A 25,710-nucleotide genomic window follows, 5' to 3' on the forward strand; every position below is an offset into this window, starting at 1 on the left:
ATGTGTCAGTGTCTGACAAAAGCCGATCGCATTCTGCTATATATTTGTCAGTGTCCATGACCACAATCCCTCCCCCTTTGTCCGCTCCCCTGATGATTATGTCCTGTAGTTTCTGTAGAGATTTGAGCGCTGTCACTTCTTCAGTGGTGAGATTTTTATGGACCGGGGGGGGGCGGATCATCTTGCAATTTATCCATCATACGTGTAAAGGTTTTGATAGATGGGTTTGCTGATATTGGGTCAAATTTGGAAGGGGTACCCAACTTGCGGATCTGAGGTGGTAGACTCGTGCTGGCTGCTGACGGAAGAGGTTTGTGAAAATGTTCTCTGAGCTTTAATGTTCTGTTAAATTTGTAAGTCTCCACTTTCCATTTAAATTTGTTCGGGGTTTTGGTAGGGACATAAGATAGTCCTTTAGATAGCACTGCCATTTCTGCTGTAGTTAGTGTGGCGGTAGATAAATTGAATATTAGGTCCGAGTCGATTTGGGGGGTCTGCCGCCCCGTTTGCCGCCTCGACTGGCCGCCCCTACGGGTTGGTGTTTTTTTCGTCCGGACGTAATTGCCCGGGTCATGGCCCCTAAAGGGACTCCTTGTGTAGAACTCTTGTTAATTGAAGCTATGGTTTCTTCCGTCTCACTAGCTGACGTGCTGTATTGGATGGTCTGTGTCCGCTGTCGACGTGGCCCCATCGTTCTCCTTTGTGGAGTGGCCTGTGTTTGGCTGGACAACCATGTATATACGCGGTGTTGTTCATAATCCGCTTGAACTTTCTTAAGCTTGTCTTTTTTAAATTTGATGAGTTCAATTCTATAGGCCTCTGTTTGGTTTTTCAACTTATCCAGCCAATTTGTTGAGGTATCTCCAGAGAGGGTGTTGAGATGTTGTTCCTCAAAAGATTTTAGTTTATCCCTCGTGACGTTTACTTCCCGGGTGGACTCCTCGATGACCAGAAGCATCAAGTCCATCGCACACTTGTTAAGGACCGAAATCCATCGTTTACAAAAATTTGTATTGTGGCGTCCGATGGTGGGGGAATTTTGTACACGAAACCCCCTGGGGATTTGTTTGTTTCTATAGTAGTCAGAAAGAGTCCGGCCGTGGTAAGTGAAATCTATTTCTCTTTTTTTCAATTTGTACAATTCTCTGTATAATTCTTCATTAGTGGAGCCTGTCCCATCTTCAAAAGCAGGTTCTTTAAGCAAAATATTTTCGGCCTCTAAGTCAGAAAAGCTTAGGGTCTCATATGTATCACATTGTAAAACATAGGACAAAGCGTCTCCTGGATCGACATCCGTTGTAGACATGATGGAGGGAGTATATTGTGTGCTGGCCCCCACTGGTTGGAGCCGAGGTACGTATGCAAAACAACTTACTGGTGCTGTCTGGGAAAGTGCCAGTGCTCAACTGTGCTTCAGTGTAAAGTGCAGTTAGTGCAAAAAAGTGCAAAGGTTCCCCGCTGTGCTCAGGAAATAGCTGAAGTCCTGGATGGACAAGGTAAATGTTGCAGGTGCCTTGGATGAAAATGGGTCCACTGGCTTCAACTTGGGACCCACTATATAGATTCCATGGATGCAACCCGGCACTCTGCTGTCCCCGTTGGGGTATTCGCTCCGGTGCCCTCCTCGGGGTGTGCAGCCCCAATACAAACTGGAGGGTATAGGCGGCACTCAGAGTCTGACACACAGAGTTTAAAGACAAGCCATGTGTGTTTAATATCGACGTTTCGGGGGTCGAACCCCCTTCTTCAGGACACAGCAAACAAGTGAATAAAACAGATAAAACAACTTAAATACCTTACCAGCCTGGGCCCCGTCATCCCCCGCCTCATCCGCGTTGTCCGGCACCTGGAGTTCGCGCTTCCGGTCACGTGTAGCGCCCGTCTGCCGGAATTCGCGTCATCCCGCTTGTACATCACTGGGCAATAGAGGTTTTTTGTCATTATACATTTGTTTGTTGTTGCCAGGTGACGGAGCACGGCGTACAGCCGTGGCTAGGTGCCGTTCCCATGGCAACCTGCTCCCTGCTGTCCACAGCCACGTCAGAAGCGGGTCCGTGTCGCGGGATGACGCGACTTCCGGCAGACGGGCGCTACACGTGACCGGAAGCGCGAACTCCAGGTGCCGGACAACGCGGATGAGGCGGGGGATGACGGGGCCCAGGCTGGTAAGGTATTTAAGTTGTTTTATCTGTTTTATTCACTTGTTTGCTGTGTCCTGAAGAAGGGGGTTCGACCCCCGAAACGTCGATATTAAACACACATGGCTTGTCTTTAAACTCTGTGTGTCAGACTCTGAGTGCCGCCTATACCCTCCAGTTTGTATTGGGGCTGCACACCCCGAGGAGGGCACCGGAGCGAATACCCCAACGGGGACAGCAGAGTGCCGGGTTGCATCCATGGAATATATATATATATATATATAGAGAGGACGAGCGGTGCGGCACTCCAATGATTGACACAGAGACTAAGGTATAAATGCAACGTTTCAATGCCCGTATTTATTGTGGCATTTTCGTCAGGATATGCATATCCTGACGAAAATGCCACAATAAATACGGGCATTGAAACGTTGCCTTTATACCTTAGTCTCTGTGTCAATCATTGGAGTGCCGCACCGCTCGTCCTCTCTGTTTATTTATTGTGAGGGCACCCAATGTTATACAATTTTCAAGTGGCTGTGCCGGACCCCTGCCTTTCTCTCTATATATATATATATATATATATATATATATATATCACAAACTTTAACAAAAAAGAAGCATGCATGATCCTTAAGAGAAAACCAGGGTGCTATAAATGCGCCCACTATACTACATGTAACTTTCTCACCACTGATCAACCTTTAATCATCCACACTCAGGGTATCTTGTGACACCAAATTTGTTATTTACATCATCATCTGCCGATGTGGCCTTTATTATGTGGGCATGACCATCCATAAATTCAAGGAGCGAACAGGTTGGAAATTAAGACTGCCTTAGAAGGAAAACTGATTGACCAACCTGTTGCCTCACATTTCTGAGACTGCTGCCATAAACTCACTACTTTGAAATACAAAATCATAGATCACATTCCTAGCTCCAAATGAGGTCAAGATAAAGCAAAAGCTCTCATGAAATTAGAAGCATCATGGATCTACCATCTATATACCATTGCTCTGCGAGGTCTTAATAAATGTATCTCAAGGAACACACTCTTTTAACAAACTTATGTGTTCTTGCAACATGTTGAACTGTGTAAAATATACCCCTCAGATCTACTCCATCTGTGTGTCGCCAGTTCAGCAAATGCAGTGTTACAGTATAACATTGTCTTGCTTAAACTTACAACATTGGGATAAATAAAAATCAAATTCTATCTATATCTTCAAGAAGCAGCTAAATAAATGTTAAGTAGAATCTGATTGGTTGCTGTGCACTACATCTCCAGTTCTAAAAAAACTCCCACCTTAGTAAATTTAACCCATTGTATCTACCTTCACCAACAGAGGTAGTTTCTTCACCTAGCCCATAGGCTCTCAAACTCGGTCCTCAGGAGCCCACACAGTGCATGTTTTGCATGTAACCCAGCAGGTGCACAGGTGTATTAATTACTCACTGACACATTTTAAAAGGTCCGCAGGTGGAGTTAATTATTTCACTTGTGATTCTGTGAGGAGACCTGCAAAACATGCACTGTGTGGGGTCCTGAGGACCGAGTTTGAGAACCTGTGACCTAGCCTTATATGTTGAGTAGCACACCATGCAACAAATTTTTCTCCTAGCACACATGCAATTTTTGATACCAAAACCAATGACAACACAGGTAGGTGCACCAGGTCAATGTCTTATTTTGCTATTATAACTGTGTACAGATGGAGCCATGCTAATCGTGACTACGTCTGTGCCAAGCGTGCCTGGCGGGGCGGACTGCCGAGAGTGAATGGGCATGCATGCGTCGTAGATGCGCACGTGCCCCATTCAAAGTGAATGGGAGCATCTGTGTACACTTGGCGGCGGGCCGAGGCACAGGCTCACCTAGGCACGCCGCTCGCCCCCGTCTGCGATGTAGCCACACTCATGGTTCCATCTGTACATCAGACAGCACTAACATAATTCCTTATTGCATCTCAGTGCTTTTCTATTAGTGCCCTGTTGTCTTGGAGCCCAGATTAACCCATTGTGCGCCAGCATTTCGCTCTAACATTTCTTTAAACAATGTTTTCTTACTGTACATGTGTATTTCGCCAGCTGGTTTCCATTTTTATCTTCTGCATTGCATGTATTATCTTGTTTTACTGTATTTGTATTAGGGACATGCAGCCCTCCCACAACCAGCACCGGGTTTTGGAACTGCATTAGCCATGGCAACCTCTAGGGTGCAGCTAAATTATGTCATCAATGGACTTCAACCCTCTTTGGTGAGAGCACATGTCCTTAGGGGTATAAGGTAAGACTTTTGTAGACTCTGTATTTACATGCCTGAAAAAGAGGATTCATTCTCTGAAACATTGCACAATAAACTGCACTATTTTGAAATAAGCCCTGGAGTGCTGTGTGTTGACTCACCTTTCAAGGTTTGATCATCACAGTATTATATTCTTATTGCAAGGGCACATAGGCCCAGGAATCTCATCTCTGGAGTGCTGGTCCAACTGCGTCCTATTAATATAAAAACATATATATATATATATATATATATATATATACATCACCAAAGACAGACAAATGATGGCACTCAAGAGGCAGCTTATATAAATGCAGAGACTGGTCTTTATCGACGTTTCGGGGTTTGCACCCCTTTTTCAAGACATACCAGGACAACAGTACAGAGAAACACTTACCTCCTAATATACTTGTACAAAGTGGTTACGCTTCCCGCCGCATCCCTCATGCCCGCCGCAGCCACCTGGGAAAACATCAGAGCCACACTTCCGGGTTACAGGTTACGCTGGTTACTATAGCAACCCAGCGCTATGTGTTCCACGGGAGGTGGATGTACGTAACCGGGTGGTATCAGCGCTGCAGGGAGAGGACAACAAGCCATGGAGCATGAGACACATAACATATTATAACACCACACAAACAAATAAATATTATACAATACAAAACATACAGTTAAAATAATGACTAATACACAAATCAGTGCAATATATTATGCTGATACATAGCAACCTAGCAAAGAATATAAATCAAAGCCTCAGATTCAAAACCAACAGTATCAGAAGCACATGAGAGCAAAGTACTCATTAGGCCAAAGTATCACATAATACTGTTCCAGTTGAATTTATCATTTAGGCCATTCAGCCACATAGTATTAAGCCTATAGATCCACTTGGACTCAGCGAGAAGCAATGAGTTCACATAAGACGGGGCCACTGCTGACCCCATTGCGCAACCGCGCAGTTGTAGAAAAAAATGGCTGTCATAAAGAAAGTAATTCCTATAGAGTGTTAACTCCAAAAGCTGCATAAACAAATTATGTTCAAATATTGCAGGGTCAAGGTAATCTCTCAAAAACAAACGAATAGCCTCAACACCTTCAGTATGTACTATCGAGGTGTAAAGGCTACACACATCAAGACAACACATAATCGTACCAGCAGGTACTGAATTCAAATCTCTCAGCAAATTAATAAAACTGGTGGTATCTTTTAGAATGGATTTTTTAAGAGGAAATAATGGCTGTAAAATAAAATCCAATAATTGTGAAATGGTTTGAAGTAAAGAGTCATGAGCCGATATAATAGGCCTTCCAGGGGTCTTCACACTGTCCTTATGAAGCTTAGGCAGTGTGTATAACACTGGAACTTTAGGAAAATCCTTATACAGAATCTTTTTCAGCGCAGGGATTATAAATCCATCTCTTACTGCTTGATCCAAAATCACAAGAATCTCTCTCTGATACTCTTTAGTAGGATCACAGGAAACTTTACGATATACATCTGATTGTGCCAACTGGTGTTGTATTTCAGTCCTGTAGTCAAAGATATTCTGGACAACAATAGCCCCGCCCTTATCGGCGGGCCTTATGATAATGTCCTGATATTTAGAGAGATTTTGCAAAGCAGTAGCTTGGATTTTACTTGGGGCCGACATAAATTTAGAGACTGAGTCATCAAGCATTCTATTAAAAGTCTTGATTGATGAATTAATGGAAGATGGGTCAAACACCTACCGGGAATGTGCCTGAGTAAATTGTCCCAGAACTGAACTAGATGTGCAGGCTGGTTTATTTTGAAAGTATTCTCGAAGGCAGAGTTTGCAAGCCAATTTATGATGATCCCGCTTCCGCTCAAACTCATCATGTGAGTTCGTTGCCACAAATGACAGTCTCTTTTGTAGAACCTCAATTTCAGCATCAGTCAAAACTCTATCAGATAAATTAAAGATCAATTCATCTACTTTTTGTTTACATTTCTCACGCCTCTTGTTCTGACCACCCAGGCGGGTGGCAGATCGTCACAAGGATTGTGAGAATTTGAACCCTGTCCTACAGGGTCAGCTGAATTAGGATCATCAAAATCTGAAACAAAGAAATCACTGTCACTGTTACTATTAGAAAGTTCCTGACATCTGCTTTTATTTGTGCCAAGGTCTACGTCTTTGATCACATGCCACACCCCGTCGTTCATAATCAATACCAGATAACCAGCAATATACTTTATTCTCCTCGTAATCATTATCTATCGTATGCTTTTTATTTCTCTTGAACTTTAGGAGATCCTTACGGTACTGTTCACAATTCTGTTCTAATTTACTAACCCAGCTGGAATTATTCGGATCAAGTAATAGTTTCTTGGACTCTATTTCTAGATTTTTTATTTTATTGCGAGTAACCTCAAGTTCCCTATGTGACTCCTCTATCACCAAAGCTATGAGATCTAATGCACAGTGGCTGAGGATGCCCACCCATTTTCTAACAAATTCTGGATTATTTCTCCCAATGGTGGGTATGTTCTTAGAACGAAACCAACGTGAGATTTTCTTGTCCATATAATAATCCGTGAGTGAGGATGCGTGTAATGTATAGTCTATCTCATGTCTTTTTAGTTTAAACAAGTGAAAATACACATTCTCCACACAATGTTTGGGGTCATATCCAGATACCGCCTCTTTAAAAAGAATGCCATCAATTTGCTCTTGATTGAAGCTAAATGTCTCTCCATCTGGAATAACAAAGTTCTGGCACCATGCCAGCTCCTGTGACCCAGGAATTACTGTGGTAGGATCCATCACAAACAATACTAAAATGCCAGTGCGTAAAAGCAGCTTAGACACAACAACTGGCACTATCTCAAATATGGATGACAAGGCAGTTCATATGCTTTTGAAGATAATAATCAGCTTTACGTAAGCACAAATCCGTGGAAAAATACAAACTCGAAAAGATTTATAACACAAACTGCACAGGCTTGAAATTATGACAGAGTGTGCGCTTAAATCCACATGATAGGAGTATACTTGAACGGTATAGTAGGCAAGCAGTCTCGCTCAAATCAATAAAAGTTCATCAGGTGCCATGCAACACGGATATCCACAACATAAATTTAGGGAGTCCAAATACATGTGTATTCCAATTCAGCCGGCACTCAGCAATAATCAATAAAGGCCCCGGTGCCTTAATCCAGATAAATAGCATACATCACCAAAGACAGACAAATGATGGCACTCAAGAGGCAGCTTATATAAATGTAGAGACTGGTCTTTATCGACGTTTCAGGGATTGAACCCCTTTTTCAAGACATACCAGGGCAACAGTACAGAGAAACAGTTACCTCCTAATATACCTGTACAAAGTGATAACGCTTCCCGCCGCGTCCCTCATGCACGCCACGACCAGCCGGGAAAACATCAGAGCTGCACTTCCGGGTTACAGGTCACGCTGGTTACTCTAGCATCCCAGCACTATGCGTTCCATGGGAAGCGGATGTACGTAACCGGGTAGTATCAGCGCTGCAGGGAGAGGACAACAAGCTACGGAGCATGAGACACATAACGTATTATAATACCACACTAACAAATATATTCTTTGCTAGGTTGCTATGTATCGGCATAATATATTGCACTGATTTGTGTATTAGTCATTATTTTAACTGTATGTTTTATATTGTATTATATTTATTGTGGTGCACTCTTTTGGTATGGTTTAATGAATACTTTAAAACATAATGTTTATTCATATTTTTCAAAAATAATTTCTCTAATATGTCATAATACCACAGTTATTTGTTGGCCTGGAAGTGGTATTAATTAATAATAAAAATTATATATTTTAGAAATACCCTATAATAGGAGCAATTTGTTACCTGTGCACTAAAATAAGGGCAGGTTTTTTTTTTTATAAAGAACTCAAGTTAAGTGAAAATATAAAAAAAGAATAATATACAATATATCAGTTAGTCTCATCTAATATAAATGATCTTTGAGATCCTTATTTTTCAATTCTGATCTCGGTGAGATGCTGATTTATAGCAGTTCTCCATAGGGTATTCCGTCCAGCATGTACTAGTTAAATGCCTAAAGGGGGGTTCTGATGGGGGAGATGTGTGCTGAGCAATCTTACCACAGATCGCTCGGCACACATCTCTCCCCCTGCTCAGCACAGCACGATGTGCTGAGCGAGGGGACGGACGGACAGGGGGCCGCTCACTTCACACAGCGCTGAAGTGAGCGACCCACTAGATTGAGCCTGCATGCATAGATTCACACTATATGGACCAATACATATTTTTAAGACATTATCACTTTACATATTAGATCCATGCTCCATAATAATGATATTTAAATCAGGACTCCCTAATCTTTATTATGAATTTATGTATCATACAATATTTAATTATTGCATGTCCAGGCGTCAAGGAACACTAATCAGGTCTAGATAGTGACTAACTGGTTCGGGTCATATAGTGCATGGGGTGTAGTAGGGTATGCTGGCAGCCGGGCTTCTGGCGGCCAGCATACCGGCGGCGGAATCCCGACCACCGGCATACAGACTGCTGGGCGAGCCCAAATGAGCCACTTGCAGGCTCGCTGCGCTCGCCATGCTGTGGGCACGGTGTCGCTCTATGCGCCCCACGCTATTTATTCTCCCTCCAGGGTGTAGTGGACCCCCAACAGGGAGAAAAAGTGTCGGTATGCTGGCTGTCGGGATTCCAGTGCTGGTATACTGTGTGCTGGGATCCCAACCGCCGGCATACTTAAGACTACCCAGTGCATGTGGATAAGTATGCATATGTTTACATCTAGATGTTGATATATAGGTGTTATATGTATCAACCTATGAGACACGATCCTGTAACATAATGGAATTTTGGGCTATACTAATGAGATGTTCAATATGTAAATCTGTTTGTCTTTATTGCTATTATCTACATACTTTTATGAAGATATATTTATATCCCTGTTAGAAATTCATATATCCACCTATTGTCTAAAAACCTATTCTAAACCAGAGTGGATGATTATAACATGTAATCTTCATTAATTACCCTGCAATTAAACTAATCTTAATAATTAGAGTACTCCTAATCCATGCAGTCGTTTGAGACCATTATGTTGTTAGTGCTGAGAATAAATAAGAGACAGCGCTTTTGAACTAAATTATATTTTTACTGGAGTATTCTTATTAACAATAGCAACAAGTGATAATCAATGATTAGTTAATGGATAGAGGGATACATGCTGAAATGATAATTAATTACGCCCCTCATATCCATTATAAATAGCGCCATCATGCTGACAGCACTTAGACACCGATGTGATCAAGCTAAACTAATGTAAAACATACGTCATTGGGATCCTGGACGTACATCACTTCCGGGTGTATGGATTTGATACCCGACCCGGCGTCCAGATCGAGAGCAGCTCCTTAACAGCGTGTAGAATCTACAGCATGTCTGATCCTGCAAGCAACTGTTACCATTAGGTATTCAGAGCGGCTCTCTCATCCCCATCGTACACCTACCTCTCCTGCAATGTGTATACACAACAGGGGTGGGGCCTGGGGGTGTATAGAACGGGGACAGCAGAAGCGGCTCACACTTTTTCTATCACTCGCAGTGTTGACACGCCTCCTTGCTCTCATTGTTATCATTCACTGCCTTTGACACATGGAGCAATAGCAGAAGGGGTGGCACGCCAGATACACCGAGGCATTCTTTTTGTCTATTAGACTACAATAGAGATACTGAATTTCTCTTCATATATTATTGTAAAACTGAGGTAATCGTTGCACACAGGTTTCTAATTGAGTGGGGGACACTACATCCCGCTAATTAACTATGGGAAACTGACTATGGTCTTAAAATTGGTTAATATATAAACTCCTAGAGTTATTACTATGTTTAAAAAGGGCCTAGGACTCAGGACAATAAATGGGACCCAAATTTTATGCAATTTCATGCTGTTGTGAAAATTTCTACATTCTCCACTATTTACTGGGGATTCTCAGACTCAGGATAAAAATGGGACTGCTATATTGTGGTGTTCTATTTTTATGTTAGGAATAGAGATGAGCGGGTTCGGTTTCTTTGAATCCGAACCCGCACGAACTTCACTTTTTTTTTCACGGGTCCGAGCGACTCGGATCTTCCCGCCTTGCTCGGTTAACCCGAGCGCGCCCGAACGTCATCATGACGCTGTCGGATTCTCGCGAGACTCGGATTCTATATAAGGAGCCGCGCGTCGCCGCCATTTTCACACGTGCATTGAGATTGATAGGGAGAGGACGTGGCTGGCGTCCTCTCCATTAGAATAGATTAGAAGAGAGAGAGAGAGAGAGAGATTGTGCAGACAGAGTTTACCACAGTGACCAGTGCAGTTGTTGTTAAGTTAACTTTTATTTAATATATCCGTTCTCTGCTATATCCGTTCTCTGCCTGAAAAAAACGATACACAGCAGTCACACAGTGTGACTCAGTCTGTGTGCACTCAGCTCAGCCCAGTGTGCTGCACATCAATGTATAAAAGCTTATAATAATTGTGGGGGAGACTGGGGAGCACTGCAGGTTGTTATAGCAGGAGCCAGGAGTACATAATATTATATTAATTTAAAATTAAACAGTGCACACTTTTGCTGCAGGAGTGCCACTGCCAGTGTGACTAGTGGTGACCAGTGCCTGACCACCAGTATAGTAGTATATTGTTGTATACTATCTCTTTATCAACCAGTCTATATTAGCAGCAGACACAGTACAGTGCGGTAGTTCACGGCTGTGGCTACCTCTGTGTCGGCAGTCGGCAGGCAGTCCGTCCATCCATAATTGTATTATAATATATACCACCTAACCGTGGTTTTTTTTTCATTCTTTATACCGTCATAGTGTCATACTAGTTGTTACGAGTATACTACTATCTCTTTATCAACCAGTGTACAGTGCGGTAGTTCACGGCTGTGGCTACCTCTGTGTCGGCAGTCGGCAGGCAGTCCGTCCATCCATAATTGTATTATAATATATACCACCTAACCGTGGTTTTTTTTTCATTCTTTATACCGTCATAGTGTCATACTAGTTGTTACGAGTATACTACTATCTCTTTATCAACCAGTGTACAGTGCGGTAGTTCACGGCTGTGGCTACCTCTGTGTCGGCAGTCGGCAGGCAGTCCGTCCATCCATAATTGTATTATAATATATACCACCTAACCGTGTTTTTTTTTTCATTCTTTATACCGTCATAGTCAGTCATACTAGTTGTTACGAGTATACTACTATCTCTTTATCAACCAGTGTACAGTGCGGTAGTTCACGGCTGTGGCTACCTCTGTGTCGGCACTCGGCAGGCAGTCCGTCCATCCATAATTGTATTATAATATATACCACCTAACCGTGGTTTTTTTTTCATTCTTTATACCGTCATAGTGTCATACTAGTTGTTACGAGTATACTACTATCTCTTTATCAACCAGTGTACAGTGCGGTAGTTCACGGCTGTGGCTACCTCTGTGTCGGCAGTCGGCAGGCAGTCCGTCCATCCATAATTGTATTATAATATATACCACCTAACCGTGGTTTTTTTTTCATTCTTTATACCGTCATAGTGTCATACTAGTTGTTACGAGTATACTACTATCTCTTTATCAACCAGTGTACAGTGCGGTAGTTCACGGCTGTGGCTACCTCTGTGTCGGAACTCGGCAGGCAGTCCGTCCATCCATAATTGTATTACAATATATACCACCTAACCGTGTTTTTTTTTTCATTCTTTATACCGTCATAGTCAGTCATACTAGTTGTTACGAGTATACTACTATCTCTTTATCAACCAGTGTACAGTGCGGTAGTTCACGGCTGTGGCTACCTCTGTGTCGGCACTCGGCAGGCAGTCCGTCCATCCACATGGCTAGTGGTTCAGCTTCACATGAGGATGGAAGCACTCAGCCTCTCGCTAGAAAACTGAAAAGACTCAAGCTGGCAAAAGCACCGCAAAGAACTGTGCGTTCTTTGAAATCCCAAATCCACAAGGAGAGTCCAATTGTGTCGGTTGCGATGCCTGACCTTCCCAACACTGGACGTGAAGAGCATGCGCCTTCCACTATTTGCATGCCCCCTGCAAGTGCTGGAAGGAGCACCCGCAGTCCAGTTCCTGATAGTCAGATTGAAGATGTCAGTGTTGAAGTACACCAGGATGAGGAGGATATGGGTGTTGCTGGCGCTGGGGAGGAAATTGACCAGAAGGATTCTGATGGTGAGGTGGTTTGTTTAAGTCAGGCACCCGGGGAGACACCTGTTGTCCGTGGGACGAATATGGCCGTTGACATGCCAGGTGAAAATACCAAAAAAATCAGCTCTTCGGTGTGGAGGTATTTCACCAGAAATGCGGACAACAGGTGTCAAGCCGTGTGTTCCCTTTGTCAAGCTGTAATAAGTAGGGGTAAGGACGTTAACCACCTCGGAACATCCTCCCTTATACGTCACCTGCAGCGCATTCATAATAAGTCAGTGACAAGTTCAAAAACTTTGGGTGACAGCGGAAGCAGTCCACTGACCAGTAAATCCCTTCCTCTTGTAACCAAGCTCACGCAAACCACCCCACCAACTCCCTCAGTGTCAATTTCCTCCTTCCCCAGGAATGCCAATAGTCCTGCAGGCCATGTCACTGGCAAGTCTGACGAGTCCTCTCCTGCCTGGGATTCCTCCGATGCATCCTTGCGTGTAACGCCTACTGCTGCTGGCGCTGCTGTTGTTGCCACTGGGAGTTGATGGTCATCCCAGAGGGGAAGTCGTAAGCCCACTTGTACTACTTCCAGTAAGCAATTGACTGTTCAACAGTCCTTTGCGAGGAAGATGAAATATCACAGCAGTCATCCTACTGCAAAGCGGATAACTGAGTCCTTGACAACTATGTTGGTGTTAGACGTGCGTCCGGTATCCGCCGTTAGTTCACAGGGAACTAGACAATTTATTGAGGCAGTGTGCCCCCGTTACCAAATACCATCTAGGTTCCACTTCTCTAGGCAGGCGATACCGAGAATGTACACGGACGTCAGAAAAAGACTCACCAGTGTCCTAAAAAATGCAGTTGTACCCAATGTCCACTTAACCACGGACATGTGGACAAGTGGAGCAGGGCAGGGTCAGGACTATATGACTGTGACAGCCCACTGGGTAGATGTATGGACTCCCGCCGCAAGAACAGCAGCGGCGGCACCAGTAGCAGCATCTCGCAAACGCCAACTCTTTCCTAGGCAGGCTACGCTTTGTATCACCGCTTTCCAGAATACGCACACAGCTGAAAACCTCTTACGGCAACTGAGGAAGATCATCGCGGAATGGCTTACCCCAATTGGACTCTCCTGTGGATTTGTGGCATCGGACAACGCCAGCAATATTGTGTGTGCATTAAATATGGGCAAATTCCAGCACGTCCCATGTTTTGCACATACCTTGAATTTGGTGGTGCAGAATTTTTAAAAAAACGACAGGGGCGTGCAAGAGATGCTGTCGGTGGCCAGAAAAATTGCGGGACACTTTCGGCGTACAGGCACCACGTACAGAAGACTGGAGCACCACCAAAAACTACTGAACCTGCCCTGCCATCATCTGAAGCAAGAAGTGGTAACGAGGTGGAATTCAACCCTCTATATGCTTCAGAGGTTGGAGGAGCAGCAAAAGGCCATTCAAGCCTATACAATTGAGCACGATATAGGAGATGGAATGCACCTGTCTCAAGTGCAGTGGAGAATGATTTCAACGTTGTGCAAGGTTCTGATGCCCTTTGAACTTGCCACACGTGAAGTCAGTTCAGACACTGCCAGCCTGAGTCAGGTCATTCCCCTCATCAGGCTTTTGCAGAAGAAGCTGGAGGCATTGAAGAAGGAGCTAACACGGAGCGATTCCGCTAGGCATGTGGGACTTGTGGATGCAGCCCTTAATTCGCTTAACAAGGATTCACGGGTGGTCAATCTGTTGAAATCAGAGCACTACATTTTGGCCACCGTGCTCGATCCTAGATTTAAAGCCTACCTTGGATCTCTCTTTCCGGCAGACACAGGTCTGCTGGGGTTGAAAGACCTGCTGGTGACAAAATTGTCAAGTCAAGCGGAACGCGACCTGTCAACATCTCCTCCTTCACATTCTCCCGCAACTGGGGGTGCGAGGAAAAGGCTCAGAATTCCGAGCCCACCCGCTGGCGGTGATGCAGGGCAGTCTGGAGCGACTGCTGATGCTGACATCTGGTCCGGACTGAAGGACCTGACAACGATTACGGACATGTCGTCTACTGTCACTGCATATGATTCTCTCAACATTGATAGAATGGTGGAGGATTATATGAGTGACCGCATCCAAGTAGGCACGTCACACAGTCCGTACTTATACTGGCAGGAAAAAGAGGCAATTTGGAGGCCCTTGCACAAACTGGCTTTATTCTACCTAAGTTGCCCTCCCACAAGTGTGTACTCCGAAAGAGTGTTTAGTGCCGCCGCTCACCTTGTCAGCAATCGGCGTACGAGGTTACATCCAGAAAATGTGGAGAAGATGATGTTCATTAAAATGAATTATAATCAATTCCTCCGCGGAGACATTGACCAGCAGCAATTGCCTCCACAAAGTACACAGGGAGCTGAGATGGTGGATTCCAGTGGGGACGAATTGATAATCTGTGAGGAGGGGGATGTACACGGTGATATATCGGAGGGTGAAGATGAGGTGGACATCTTGCCTCTGTAGAGCCAGTTTGTGCAAGGAGAGATTAATTGCTTCTTTTTTGGGGGGGGTCCAAACCAACCCGTCATATCAGTCACAGTCGTGTGGCAGACCCTGTCACTGAAATGATGGGTTGGTTAAAGTGTGCATGTCCTGTTTTGTTTATACAACATAAGGGTGGGTGGGAGGGCCCAAGGATAATTCCATCTTGCACCTCTTTTTTCTTTTCTTTTTCTTTGCATCATGTGCTGATTGGGGAGGGTTTTTTGGAAGGGACATCCTGCGTGACACTGCAGTGCCACTCCTAGATGGGCCCGGTGTTTGTGTCGGCCACTAGGGTCGCTAATCTTACTCACACAGCTACCTCATTGCGCCTCTTTTTTTCTTTGCGTCATGTGCTGTTTGGGGAGGGTTTTTTGGAAGGGACATCCTGCGTGACACTGCAGTGCCACTCCTAGATGGGCCCGGTGTTTGTGTCGGCCACTAGGGTCGCTAATCTTACTCACACAGTCAGCTACCTCATTGCGCCTCTTTTTTTCTTTGCGTCATGTGCTGTTTGGGGAGGGTTTTTTGGAAGGGCCATCCTGCGTGACACTGCAGTGCCACTCCTAGATGGGCCCGGTGTTTGTGTCGGCCACTAGGGTCGCTAATCTTACTCACACAGCTACCTCATTGCGCCTCTTTTTTTCTTTGCGTCATGTGCTGTTTGGGGAGGGTTTTTTGGAAGGGCCATCCTGCGTGACACTGCAGTGCCACTCCTAGATGGGCCCGGTGTTTGTGTCGGCCACTAGGGTCGCTAATCTTACTCACACAGCTACCTCATTGCGCCTCTTTTTTTCTTTGCGTCATGTGCTGTTTGGGGAGGGTTTTTTGGAAGGGACATCCTGCGTGACACTGCAGTGCCACTCCTAGATGGGCCCGGTGTTTGTGTCGGCCACTAGGGTCGCTTATCTTACTCACACAGCGACCTCGGTGCAAATTTTAGGACTAAAAATAATATTGTGAGGTGTGAGGTATTCAGAATAGACTGAAAATGAGTGTAAATTATGGTTTTTGAGGTTAATAATACTTTGGGATCAAAATGACCCCCAAATTCTATGATTTAAGCTGTTTTTTAGTGTTTTTGGAAAAAAACACCCGAATCCAAAACACACCCGAATCCGACAAAAATAATTCGGTGAGGTTTTGCCAAAACGCGTTCGAACCCAAAACACGGCCGCGGAACCGAACCCAAAACCAAAACACAAAACCCGAAAAATTTCAGGCGCTCATCTCTAGTTAGGAAGCCATAACTAGTTAAATTAACTCAATAGAAACCAAGTTGCAAGTGTTGCTTAAAGAACTTGGACAAATTATACAGTGGGTGGCTCGCTAGATACACAGAGAAACCTTTTTTGTCTATCTATTAGACTATAATATAGGTACTGTGTTTCTCTCTATATATTATAAAACCAAGGTGATTGTTGCACACAGGATTCTGATTGAATGGGGGACACTATATCCTGTTAACTAACTGTGGTTAATTGACTATGGTCTTAAAATGTACTAATATAAGCTCCTAGAACCACTACTGTGTGTAAGAGGGCCCAGGACTCAGGACTAGAAACGGGACCCACATTCTGTGTATTTTCAAGCCGCTGTGAAAACTCTTACAATTCATATGCCACTGTAAAAATTCCTACAATTTTCACTGTGAAATAGGGATTCCCAGTTTCAGGGTAAAAACGGGCTGCTATATTGTGGTTTTCTTATATAGATACACATGAACAGCTACTTGCAATACAAGTGATTTATTCGGTTGAGTTTTTTTACTTTTCTTTCTTTTGGGGAACTTTTCCATACTTTACGATCCACGTGGACTACGATTGGAACGGTAATCTGTGCCGAGCGAAGCGGTAGGACGCGGTGCACTAATTGGTGTTCCCAGTAACTTTACGCAAAAAACTACACCAAAAAAAGTTAACCGCATGTCGACCTTTTCATGTGTCGACCTTTCATGTGTCGACCACGTGTCCATGTCGACCATGTCAATGTCGACCAATAGTGGTCGACCTAATGACTGTCGACCATAACATGGTCAACCATTCATACCGGAACCGTCACAGACACTTAAGGAACAAGTGTGGAAGTGTTTTAAAAATACACTAAGATCCCTCAATTTCCCTTGTTAATGACTAGCTGGTGGTTAATCTTAATCCAATATGTGATTCAGATGATGTGCATGGGTATGGATCTGGGTCTGTCTTATTTTATTGTAGTAATGTATACTTTATTCCATCCGATTTTCTTTTTTTGTCTTTTGTAAGACACCATCGTGAAAATGTATGATTGTACCAACATTAGCTGTTTACTGGATAATTGTTTACGATGAGTGTTGCATTGTACCTGCAAATTACTATATTTCTTATTTAAATTTAAATCATGCTTCTATAAAAGAACATTTTAGAAAAAAAAGAGAACAGAAAAAAATCCCTCAGCACACCTCTGCAACCAGTTAATAGCTACTATGGTATTCGTTTGTACATAAATACAAAGCTCTCAGCTACAACAATAAACTACCCACCAAGTCAAGGCTACTGTTAATAGAGTGGAGCTCTAAAGAATGACAGTCACTCTCTCTCTCTCTCTCTCTCTCTCTCTCTCTCTCTCTCTCTCTCTCTCTCTCTCTCTCTCTATATATATATATATATATATATATATATATATATATATATATAAATTTGTAGTGTACATTCCGGCACTTGTCTGTAGAGAAATGTGGAATGCTCTGGTGCCCTCCTAAGGTGCTGGTGACCCGTATACAAAGGAGTAATGACGGTGGCACTCGCAAGGCTTTGTAAATGCAGTGGCTTTTAATGGTCCAAATCCAACATATGGTTTGGGCAGCAGCCCGTCGTCAGGGATCAAACGTGCACAGTGAACATGCAAAAATGTATATCCAGCAGATACCTCCCCCAACTCTGACTGAAGTCACCTGTCCTGTGCTGCCGGTGCATCCATCCCACAGCACACTCCCGGCTGGTTCCGTGAATGATGTCATTGAGCAGCGCAGGAAAAGGCTTGTCCACCAGAAAATAACCATGGTAACCTCCATTAAATATCAAAAGACAAGACGTATTAAAAAATCATTATTAAAAACAACTCATGTCTGTTAGCAATGATAGCTAATTAATACTAATTTGTGTCATTTATGTTATATGTGACAAATAAATATAGATACATTGTCTGCAGTTTATACCATGAGGGAGAGTGTTGCACTGTGTTGTATTTAGATAAAACAGTGTAATCCCAAACTCTCATTTAAACACCTAGGAGATATAGGTGGTCATTCCGAGTTGTTCGCTCGCTAGCTGCTTTTAGCAGCATTGCACACGCTAGGCCGCCGCCCTCTGGGAGTGTATATTAGCTTAGCAGAATAGCGAACGAAAGATTAGCAGAACTGCTACTAAATATTTTCTTGCAGTTTCTGAGTAGCTCCAGACCTACTTCTAGATTGCGATCAGCTCAGTCCATTTAGTTCCTGGTTTGACGTCACAAACACGCCTTGCGTTCGGCCAGCCACTTCCCCGTTTCTGCAGACACTCCCGTGTTTTTCCCTGACACGCCTGCGTTTTTTAGCACACTCCCGGAAAACGCTCAGTTACCACCCAGAAACGCCCCTTTCCTGTCAATCACTCATCGATCAGCAGTGTGACTGAAAAGCGCCGCACAAACACCAGCAAATCTACTGTTTTGTGTAAATTAACTTTGCGCATGCGCTCTGCGTACCAGGGCCCTCATTCCGAGTTGTTCGCTCGTTGCCGAGTTTCGCTATATTGCGATTAGTCGCTTACTGCGCATGCGCATGGTTCGCAGAGCGCATGCGGTTAGTTATTTTACACAAAAGTTAGGTATTTTACTCACGGCATAACAAGGTTTTTTCTTCGTTCTGGTGATCGGAGTGTGATTGACAGGAAGTGGGTGTTTCTGGGCGGAAACTGGTCGTTTTATGGGTGTGTTCGGAAAAACGCTGCCGTTTCTGGGAAAAACACGGGAGTGGCTGGAGAAATGGGGGAGTGTCTGGGCGAACGCTGGGTGTGTTTGTGACGTCAAACCAGGAACAAAACTGACTGAACTGATCGCAGTGGCTGAGTAAGTCCCGAGCTACTCAGAAACTGCAAAGAAATTTCTATTCGCAATTATGCGAATCTTTCGTTCGCAATTCTGCTATGCTAACATACACTCCCAGAGGGCGGTGGCTTAGCGTGTGCAATGCTGCTAAAAGCAGCTAGCGAGCGAACAACTCGGAATGAGGGCCCATGCGCATGCACATTTAGCAACAAATTGCAGCGAAAATCGGCAACGAGCGAACAACTCGGAATGACCACCACAGTTCCTATTGGTAGATCCATTAACTCTCCAATTGTAACAATGTTTTACTGCTATTGCCCCTTCGTCTTAGTGGAACAATGTGATCTATGATTTTACATCAAATACTGGCACACTGTGCCCTGCTGTTACACAATTCTGGGCCTCAGGTTGGTCACTAAATCCACTTGCAAGGGCTGCACATATGGCAGTATGGTGATTAGCCATGCATTCCCTAAATTGACACTCTGTCTTGCCCACGTAGTATAACCCACATGGGCAAGACAGAGCGTAAATGACAATTTTCGTGGTGCATGTTAAGGCATGCTTAATTGCAATTTTTTTCACCTGTGTATGGATGACTAATATGATCACCGATTAGCATTGATCTGCATGTAGTACATCCTATGCAATGGTAGCATCCATTTTTTTTGGATAGGAAGTGTTGTACTGTACTCTCCTTATTTAACTCAGTTACATCCAATTTAACATAGTGATCCTTAAGATTTTGACCCCTTGAGTATGCTGGCATCAATCGTACATTGGGGGTTATTCCAAGTTGATTGCTCGCTAGCTATTTTTTGCAGCGCTGCGATCGGATAGTCGCCGCCTATGGGGGGCGCTTGTGCAGCCGAGCGGTACAAAAAAAAGTTTTGTGCAGTTTCTGAGTAGGTCTGAACTTACTTAGCCGCTGCAATCACTTCAGCCTGTCCGACCCCGGAATTGACGTCAGACACCCGCCCTGCAAACGCTTGAACACGCCTGCGTTTTTTCCAACCACTCCCTGAAAACGGTCAGTTGACACCCATAAACGCCTTCTCCCTATCAATCTTCTTGCGATCAGCTGTGCGAATGGATTCTTCATTAAATCCCTCCCTCAGCACCGATCTGCTTTGTACCCATACAACGCACCTGGGCATTGCATACGCAGTTTTGCAGAGTTTTAACCTGATCGCAGCTCGGCAAAAAATAGCAAGCGATCAACTCGGAGTGACCCCTATTGTTCAATGTAGGAAAGTCACAATCTGTATTAACAATGGGCCATAATTTCTTAATTCCCCTTTTAATGTTATTGCTCTTATTGGTATAAAGTGTAACCCAAGGTATCACTTTTCCCTTATCAGTATTTGTATTAATGGCCCTAAATGTGTACTCTCGTGATAAGATATCGACTTTTGTTTTAATGGTTCTCAAATCTTTTGACTTATACCCTCACTTCTGAAATGTAATGATCATTTGATCTAATGCTTGTTTTGGGGGTTTAGGATCACTAGTTACATATTTTTAACATTTGTGAATAGGGCAACCCTTGTCTTAAGGGCAATGGATGGAAGCTATTGGATTTTAGTAGAGTGTTTCTATCAGTATGCTTTACATATAAATTAGTATGGATCTCTCCATTGATGAGCGTGATATTTACATCCAAAAAATGAATTTGTTCTGTTCTCCTATCGTAAGTCAGTTTTACCACACTATCTGATCTATTATGGATGTCAAACACCTGCTTCAGTGCTGTGGTGCTGCCCTTCCAGAATATTAGGAGGTCATCTATGACTCGTAAATATAAAGCAACAAAGCTCACGCAAAGGTTGTTATATATTCAAGTTTGTTCTATTTGACACATGAATGCGTGGGCGTACGATGGGGCCACATTGGAGCTCATTGCATACCCATGAAGCTGTAAATAATAATTACCATTAAACATAAAAAATAATTTCTGGTAAGTATCATTGTTAATAACTTGATAAAGAAGTGTAGGGGTGGTCCCTTGTAATGTGGATTGCTTTGTAATAAGTTACTTACCGCCTGTACACTTGCCTCATGTGGGATGCAGGTGTAGAGGCCGGTGTCATCCGTACTACACATTACTGTATCAGAGGTCACTGATTGTAAGTTTTGCAGATGTTGCAACAATGCAGTGGTGTCTTTTAAATAGGATTCTGTTTGTTGAATACAAGGATTCAACAAAGTATCCAAATATGTGGATATGGTTTTGATACATTGACCCCCTGGCAGATATAAAGGGCCTCCCAGTTGGGGGTCTTTATGTACTTTGGATATTGGAACAGGCTTGTCCGCCAGAGAATAACCATGGTAACCGACATTAAATATCAAAAGACAAGACATATTAAAAAATAATTAAAAACAACTCCTTTTTGTTAGCAATGACAGCTAATAAGTACTAATTTGTATAATTTATGTTATATGTAACAAGTACTGTATGTGACAAATAAATCACAGTAGTGTGGTCACAGGCCACTGCACTCCGGCCTGGGGGTGGTGAGTGCAGGTGTGCCCCCCCCATTCCTGGGTTTGGTGAGTGCGGTTGTTTCCTGTATGTGTATATATTTGGTTAATTTTTAATTAACTTTTTTGTGATCATAGCTTTCTCATGCACCCCTTCTAAGGTCATTTACTTTAAACCAGAAATGAGTGGGTTTGGTTCTCCGAGAACCGAACCCCCCCGAACTCCACGTGTCTGAAGCAGGCTCGGTTGTTCCCGCCTGACTCGGAAAACCCCAATGAGGGAAAACGTCATCATCCCGCTGTCGGATTCTCGTGAGATTCGGATTCCATATAAAGAGTCACGCGTCGCCGCCATTTTCACTCGTGCATTGTAGAGAGAGTGGAGAGGACGTGGCTACGTTCTCTCAGTGGAAATCTCAATATCAGTGCTCAGTATTAGTGCTTATTTATTGCTGCTCAGTAATACTAGTAGTGTGTCTCTCCTGCTCAGTGTCAGTTCTCAGTAGTATCCTCATCAGTGCTCAGTATCACTGCTCATTGTCTTGTGCTGCATTGTGGTGACCAGTATACTACAGTACAATAGTCCAGTGCTGCATCTCGCTGCTCAGTGTCAGTTCTAGTATCCTTATCAGTGCTCAGTATCACTGCTCATTGTCTTGTGCTGCATTGTGGTGCTCGGTATACTACAGTACATTACTAAAAGTCCAGTGCTGCATCTTGCTGCTCAGTGTCAGTTCTAGTATCCTCATAAATGCTCAGTATCACTGCTCATTGTCTTGTGCTGCATTGTGGTGATCAGTATACTACAGTACATTACTAATAGTCCAGTGCTGCATCTTGCTGCTCAGTGTCAGTTCTAGTATCCTCATCAGTGCTCAGTATCACTGCTCATTGTCTTGTGCTGTATTGTGGTGCTCAGTATACTACAGTTACAGTACATTACTAATAGTCCAGTGCTGCATCTTGCTGCTCAGTGTCAGTTCTCAGTATGATCATCATCAGTGTTCAGTATCACTGCTCGTTGTCTTGTGCTGCATTGTGGTGCTCAGTATACTACAGTACATTACTAATAGTCAAGTGTCTTGTGCTGCATCTTGCTGCTCAGTGTCAGTTCTCAGTATTATCATCATCAGTGCTCAGTACCACTGCTCATTGTCTTGTGCTGCATTGTGGTGCTCAGTATACTACAGAACTTTGCTAATATACTAGTCCGGTGTCTTGTGCTGCATCTTGCTGCTCAGTGTCAGTTCTCAGAATTATCATCATCAGTGCTCAGTATCACTGCTCATTGTCTTGTGCTGCATTGTGGTGCTCAGTAATACTACAGTACATTACTGATAGTCCAGTGTCTTGTGCTGCATCTTGCTGCTCAGTGTCAGTTCTCAGTATTATCATCATCAGTGCTCAGTATCACTACTCATTGTCTTGTGCTGCATTGTGGTGCTCCGTAATACTACAGTACATTACGAATATACTAGTCCAGTGTCTTGTGCTGCAACTTGCTGCTATAGGGTGTTGTATTAGTGTTTTGTCACTGTGCATAGGTCATCATCATTCCAGTCACAGTGGTATCTGGTATCTATCTAGTGGTATCTAATTCCAGACATTATGCCGTCTAATTCCAGATATATTACTGGCATATAATTCCACACATTAAAAAATGGAGAACAAAAATGTGGAGGGTAAAATAGGGAAAGCTCAAGATCCACTTTCTCCTAGTGCTGAAGCTGCTGCCACTAGTCATGGCAGAGACGATGAAATGCCATCAACGTAGTCTGCCAAGGCCGATGCCCAATGCCATAGTAGAGAGCATGTAAAATCCAAAAATCAAAAGTTCAGTAAAATTACCCAAAAATCTAAATTAAAATCGTCTGAGGAGAAGCGTAAATTTGCCAATATGCCATTTACAACATGGAATGGCAAGGAACGGCTAAGGCCCTCTCCTATGTTCCTCATGACTAGTGGTTCAGCTTCACATGACGATGGAAGCACTCATCCTCCCGCTAGAAAAATGAAAAGAGTTAAGCTGGCAAAACAAATCCCCAAAGAGAGTCCAAATGTGTCGGCGGGTGCGATGCCTGACCTTCCCAACACTGGACGGGAAGAGGTGGCTCCTTCCACCATTTGCACACCCCCTGCAAGTGCTGGAAGGAGCACCCACAGTCCAGTTCCTGATATTCAAATTGAAGATGTCACTGTTGAAGTACACCAGGATGAGGATATGGGTGTTGCTGTCGCTAAGGAGGAAATTGATGAGGAGGATTCTGATTGTGAGGTGGTTTGTTTACGTCAGGCACCCGGGAGACGCTTGTTGTCCGTGGGATGATTAAGGCCATTAACATGCCTGGTCAAAATAACAAAAAAAATCACCTCTTCGGTGTGGAATTATTTCAACATAAATGCGGACAACAGGTGTCAAGCCGTGTGTCGCCTTTGTCAAGTTGTAATAAGTAGGGGTAAGGACGTTAACCACCTAGGAACATCCTCCCTTATAAGTCACCTGGAGCGCATTCATCAGAAGTAATTGACAAGTTCAAAAACTTTGGGTGACAGCGGAAACAGTCCACTGACAACTAAATCCCTTCTTCCTATTGTACCCAACTCCTGCAAACCACACCACCAACTCCCTCAATGTCAATTTCCTCCTTAGACAGGAACGCCAATAGTCCTGCAGGCCATGTCACTGGCAAGTCTGACGAGTCCTCTCCTGCCTGGGATCCCTCCGATGCATCCTTGAGTGGAACGCCTACTGCTGCTGGCGCTGCTGTTGTTTCTGCTGGGAGTCGATCGTCATCCCAGAGGGGAAGTCGGAAGACCACTTGTACTGCTTCCAGTAAGCAATTGACTGTCCAACAGTCCTTTGCAAGGAAGATGAAATATCAGCAGTCATCCTGTTGCAAAGCGGATAACTCAGGCTTTGACAACTATGTTGGTGTTAGACGTGCGTCCGGTATCCACTGTTAGTTTACAGGGACTTAGAGAATTGCTTGAGGTAGTGTGTCCCCGGTACCAAATCCAATCTAGGTTCCACTTCTCTAGACAGGCAATACCGAGAATGGACACAGACGTCAGAAAAAGAGTCACCAGTATCCTAAAAAATGCAGTTGTACCCACTGTCCACTTAATCATGGACATGTGGACAAGTGGAGCAGGGCAGACTAAGGACTATATGACTGTGACAGCCCACTGGGTAGATGTATTGCCTCCCGCAGCAACAACAGCGGCGGCACCGGTAGGAGCATCTCGCAAACGCCAACTCGTTCCTAGGCAGGCTACGCTTTGTACCACCATTTTCCATAAGAGGCACACAGCTGACAACCTCTTACGGAAACTGAGGAACATCATCGCAGATTGGCTTACCCCAATTGGACTCTCCTGGGGATTTGTGATATCGGACAACGCCACCAATATTGCGCGTGCATTACATGTGGGCAAACTCCAGCACTTCCCATGTTTTGCACATACAATTAATTTGGTGGTGCATAATTTTTTTTTAAATTACTGGGCTGTGCAGGAGATGCTGTCGGTGGCCCGAAGAATTGCGGGCCACTTTCGGCATTCAGCCACCGCGTGCCGAAGACTGGAGCACCAGCAAACACTCATGAACATGCCCTGCCATCAGCTGAAGCAAGAGGTGGTAACGAGGTGGAATTCAACCCTCTATATGCTTCAGAGGATGGAGGAGCAGCAAAAGGCCATTCAAGCCTATACATCTGTCTACGATATAGGCAAAGGAGGGGGAATACACCTGACTCAAGCGCAGTGGAGAATGATTTCCATGTTGTGCAAGGTTCTTCAACCCTTTGAACTTGCCACACGTGAAGTCAGTTCAGACACTGCCAGCCTAAGTCAGGTCATTCCCCTCATCAGGCTTTTGCAGAAACAGCTGGAGAGATTGAAGGAGGAGCTAAAATGGAGCGATTCCGCTAGGCATGTGGGACTTGTGGATGGAGCCCTTCATTCGCATAACCAGGATTCACGGGTGGTCAA

At 44.1% G+C, this 25,710-nt stretch overlaps 1 long non-coding RNA gene across 4 annotated transcripts in view; it reads left to right on the plus strand.

Annotated features, from left to right (window-relative positions):
• LOC135055227 (uncharacterized) overlaps positions 1–25,710 on the plus strand; it is a 219,555-nt gene that overhangs the window by 138,875 nt on the left and 54,970 nt on the right. For all 4 annotated transcript variants that reach the window (XR_010243697.1, XR_010243698.1, XR_010243696.1 and 1 more), the window contains one exon: positions 4,292–4,428. This is a non-coding gene — a long non-coding RNA (uncharacterized LOC135055227). The remainder of the gene's footprint in view (positions 1–4,291; positions 4,429–25,710) is intronic.

Source organism: Pseudophryne corroboree, chromosome 3 (assembly GCF_028390025.1).
Source record: "Pseudophryne corroboree isolate aPseCor3 chromosome 3, aPseCor3.hap2, whole genome shotgun sequence".
In the NCBI taxonomy this organism is placed as follows: domain Eukaryota; kingdom Metazoa; phylum Chordata; class Amphibia; order Anura; family Myobatrachidae; genus Pseudophryne; species Pseudophryne corroboree.